Source organism: Piliocolobus tephrosceles, chromosome 1, assembly GCF_002776525.5.
Source record: "Piliocolobus tephrosceles isolate RC106 chromosome 1, ASM277652v3, whole genome shotgun sequence".
NCBI classification, from domain to species: domain Eukaryota; kingdom Metazoa; phylum Chordata; class Mammalia; order Primates; family Cercopithecidae; genus Piliocolobus; species Piliocolobus tephrosceles.
Window position 1 is genome coordinate 55,461,057 of NC_045434.1, and position 5,205 is coordinate 55,466,261.

Sequence of the window (5,205 nt, forward strand, 5' to 3'; positions counted from 1 at the left end):
GAAAACTGGCACAAGACAGGGATGCCCTCTCTCACCACTCCTATTCAACATAGTGTTGGAAGTTCTGGCTAGGGCAATCAGGCAAGAGAAAGAAATCAAGGGTATTCAGTTAGGAAAAGAAGAAGTCAAATTGTCCCTGTTTGCAGATGACATGATTGTGTATTTAGAAAACCCCATCGTCTCAGCCCAAAATCTCCTTAAGCTGATAAGCAACTTCAGCAAAGTCTCAGGATACAAAATTAATGTGCAAAAATCACAAGCATTCTTATACACCAGTAACAGACAAGCAGAGAGCCAAATCAGGAATGAACTTCCATTCACAATTGCTTCAAAGAGAATAAAATACCTAGGAATCCAACTTACAAGGGATGTAAAGGACCTCTTCAAGGAGAACTACAAACCACTGCTCAGTGAAATAAAAGAGGACACAAACAAATGGAAGAACATACCATGCTCATGGATAGGAAGAATCAATATCGTGAAAATGGCCATCCTGCCCAAGGTTATTTATAGATTCAATGCCACCCCATCAAGCTACCAATGAGTTTCTTCACCGAATTGGAAAAAACTGCTTTAAAGTTCATATGGAACCAAAAAAGAGCCCGCATTGCCAAGACAATCCTAAGTCAAAAGGACAAAGCCGGAGGCGTCACGCTACCTGACTTCAAACTATACTACAAGGCTACAGTAACCAAAACAGCATGGTACTGGTACCAAAACAGAGATATAGACCAATGGAACAGAACGGAGCCTTCAGAAATAATGCCACACATCTACAAGCATCTGATCTTTGACAAACCTGACAAAAACAAGAAATGGGGAAAGGATTCCCTATTTAATAAATGGTGCTGGGAAAATTGGCTAGCCATAAGTAGAAAGCTGAAACTGGATCCTTTCCTTACTCCTTATACGAAGATTAATTCAAGATGGATTAGAGACTTAAATGTTAGACCTAATACCATAAAAAGCCTAGAAGAAAATCTAGGTAGTACCATTCAGGACATAGGCATGGGCAAGGACTTCATGTCTAAAACACCAAAAGCAACAGCAGCAAAAGCCAAAATTGACAAATGGGATCTCATTAAACTAAAGAGCTTCTGCACAGCAAAAGAAACTACCATCAGAGTGAACAGGCAACCTACAGAATGGGAGAAAATTTTTGCAATCTACTCATCTGACAAAGGGCTCATTTCCAGAATCTACAAAGAACTCAAACAAATATACAAGAAAAAAACAAACAACCCCATCCAAAAGTGGGGAAAGGATATGAACAGACATTTCTCAAAAGAAGACATTCATACAGCCAACAGACACATGAAAAAATGCTCATCATCACTGGCCATCAGAGAAATGCAAATCAAAACCACAATGAGATACCATCTCACACCAGTTAGAATGGCAATCATTAAAAAATCAGGAAACAATAGGTGTTGGAGAGGATGTGGAGAAATAGGAACACTTTTACACTGTTGGTGGGATTGTAAACTAGTTCAACCATTATGGAAAACAGTATGGCGATTCCTCAAGGATCTAGAACTTGATGTACCATATGACCCAGCCATCCCACTACTGGGTATATACCCAAAGGATTTTAAATTATGCTACTACAAAGACACATGCACACGTATGTTTATTGCGGCACTATTCACAATAGCAAAGACTTGGAATCAACCCAAATGTCCATCAGTGACAGACTGGATTAAGAAAATGTGGCACATATACACCATGGAATACTATGCAGCCATAAAAAAGGATGAGTTTGCGTCCTTTGTAGGGACATGGATGCAGCTGGAAACCATCATTCTTAGCAAACTATCACAAGAAGAGAAAACCAAACACCGCATGTTCTCACTCATAGGTGGGAACTGAACAATGAGCTCACTTGGACTCGGGAAGGGGAACATCACACAATGGGGCCTATCATGGGGAGGGGGGAGGGAGGAGGGATTGCATTGGGGAGTTATACCTGATATAAATGATGAATTGATGGGTGCTGACGAGTTGATGGGTGCAGCACACCAACATGGCACATGTATACATATGTAACAAACCTGCACGTTATGCACATGTACCCTAGAACTTAAAGTATAATAAAAAAAAAAAAAAAGAGCTTTTGTTCATTGAAAGATACATTAAGAATGAAAAAGCAAGTCAGAAACTTGGAGTATATACTTGTAACACATATGACCAGCACAGAATCAATATTCAAATATATACACATGCACACATAATTCTAAGTCCTGTGAAAAACTAAAACAGAAAAATAATAAAAGTTGAATAGGTTCTATACAGTAGTACTTGGAAAAAGAAACATCTACTAAATAGCTTTGACAAACATTTAGTTTTACATGTGCAAATTTGAAGCTATGATGCTTTATAACGCACTGATTTTATATATACTTGAGAAACTCTTTCATAATTATAAAATGAATGTAAATGAATGATTGACAGCTACAAGTATGAAAGAAAAGAAAAAGAAACTGTAGAAGAGTGCTTAAAAAATCATTTCATTTTTATAAAGGCCCAAAACAGGTAACAGTAAACAATATACACTTCACAAATCATATATATGTATGTATGCATGCATGTATACACATGAGTATTCTAAAAATATAAACAAACAAACTAATGATACAGCCTTCAGGACATGCTTACTTGTGGACAGGGGGAAGGACCATGCTATTGATAAAATCACACAGGAGCATCAAAGTTCTATTAATATTCTTTTTCTTTCAGAATACCAGCTGGGTACTGGGTGTTCATACATTGAATTCTTTGAATCGTGCCTATGAATTCTGTGGCCTCATTTGTTTACCTCATATATTTGTGTGTGTGTGTGTATAAATACATATATACAGTCATGAGACATTTGAAGATGGGGAGATATTCTGAGAAATGCATTGTTAGGCTCTTTGGCCATTGTGAGAACATCAGAGTATACTTCCACAAACCTAGATAGTATAGGCCACTATACACCTAAACTGTATGGTACAGTCTGTTGCTCTTAGGCCTCAAACCTATACAGCATGTTACTGAACTAAATATTGTAGGTAATTGTAACACAATAGGATGTATTTGTGTATCTAAAAATATCTGAACAAAAAAAGGTATAGTAAAAACATGATATTATAATCTTACGGAAGCAGCAACGTTATGTACAGTCCATCATTGACTGAAATATTGTCATGCAGCTCCTAATTGTAGATATAAGAGACAATAGAAGAATTATCTTAAAGCTGCAGCTAGAATATTTAAACAGGCAATTTGGAGCTTTTAAAAAAGTATTAACATCGCTGATTATAAGAGAGTATATATGAAATGTGTATGAAGACAACTAGGGTGAGTGATGATATTGGGAGAAGACAATTAGGAAAAAAGTGGAAAAGAATGGATTTCCCCAACAGCATCACATCTCCCAAAGGATAAAACTATGAAGTCATTGCTTGGAATGATGATACTGGGCCATGTTGCTGCCTGTGAAAGAGGCCCGAGGGTAAGAAGGGAGTGAGGAAGCAGCAGAAAGAGGGAAAGGGTGAGAAGGAGATTAAGAATTGTAGCTTGTAGCTGAGGGGGCCCAGTGCAGTGGCTCATGCCTGTAATCCCAGCACTTTGGGAGGCTGAGGCGGGTGGATTACTTGAGGTCAGGAGTTTGAGACCAACCTGGCCAACATGGTGAAACCTCGTCTCTACTAAAATTACAAAATTAACTGGGTGTGGTAGCATGTGCCTGTAATCCCAGCTACTTGGGAGGCTGAGGCAGGAGAATGGCTTGTACTTGGGAGGTGGAGGTTGTGGTGAGCCGAGATCGTGCCATTGCACTCCAGACTGGGCAACAAGAGCAAAACTCTGTCTCAGAAAAAAAAAAGAAAAAAGAATTGTAGCTGAGCATGTATAGAAAGCACATATCCAGAGGAGAGAGGAAGACTATAAGTGCACCATCTATGCAACTAAAAGATAGAGTGAAAAATGTGGATTTATAAGCTTTATGCAGCTGCTGATATTTAATAGCTGAAAATAGAAGGAAAATTTAAATCAACTTTCACATACATAAACAAAACCTTTTATTAGAGAATATCCTACTGACAGCAAAGAAATTGTATCTTATAACATTCTTCCACAAATTGATGGTCCATTCAAAAATACTCAAAAAGGAAACAAAATACAATCTCTGCAAAACTATTACCTCCCAAAAGAGGTAGAAATGGCAAAAAAAAAAAAAAAAAAAAAAAAAAAAAAAGCTGGTTGTTGAATACAGGTATAAAATTATCATCACCAGGAAATAAATGGATACTATGACCCAAGCCACCCTTCAAAAACTCAAACAGATTTATGAAAATGGCAATTTGAATTCTAGTCAAAGAAGAGCTACAAGTGTTCAAAGAAGAGAATAAAATTTAAAATATTGAACTGACAGATACCAGAAAGTAAATGAAGCAGAAAAAGCCATCAAGTTGCAAAATGAAAGAGGAGTTAAAAATTTAATTAGGAACCTGGAGAAAAATTATAGGAGAGAAAAAACTTTAAATCTGTATTTTAAAATATTTTATATAATAGGAAAATGATTTTTATAGAAAACGGACAATGGGATCCCATATATGCAAGAGTGTGGTAAATAAAGAGGAAAATGGAGGAAACTGAATATTCAAGCATATTTTTCTGAAATAATGGAAGACAAATTTCTGGACTTCAAGAGTGTGTTGTGTATAGTAAATAGTTTGCAAAGATGGGCACCAACTGCTACTCCCTGGCACTCCTCAGTTTCATTCGTAGACTGTTTTTCCTGTTACTGAAATTGAAGTTTACCTTGGGACTGGCTTCTACCAATACAATGTGGTAGAAGTGATGTTCTGGGACATCCATGACAAGGCCTGAGGAGGCCTAACAGTTATTACTTTAGTAACACCATCTCAACGAAGACTTCCTTTCCTGTACTCTCAGATTTTCCTAACACTCAACATCTACATGAATTACATATATTTCGAATTCAGTAATCATTACATTGCAGTAATCCACAACCTAGACCTGAAAAAGTCATTTTAAGATTTTTGTCAGATTATTATATGGATTGATTCATCAATGAAATAACTGCCTAGAGGTCATAGTGATCACCACTGGAGAGAATAACCCCAATAAAGATAGACTACAAAGAAAAGTAGTGATAGCAATGAATAATCTATATTTAGATCATAAAAAGTGACCTGATAA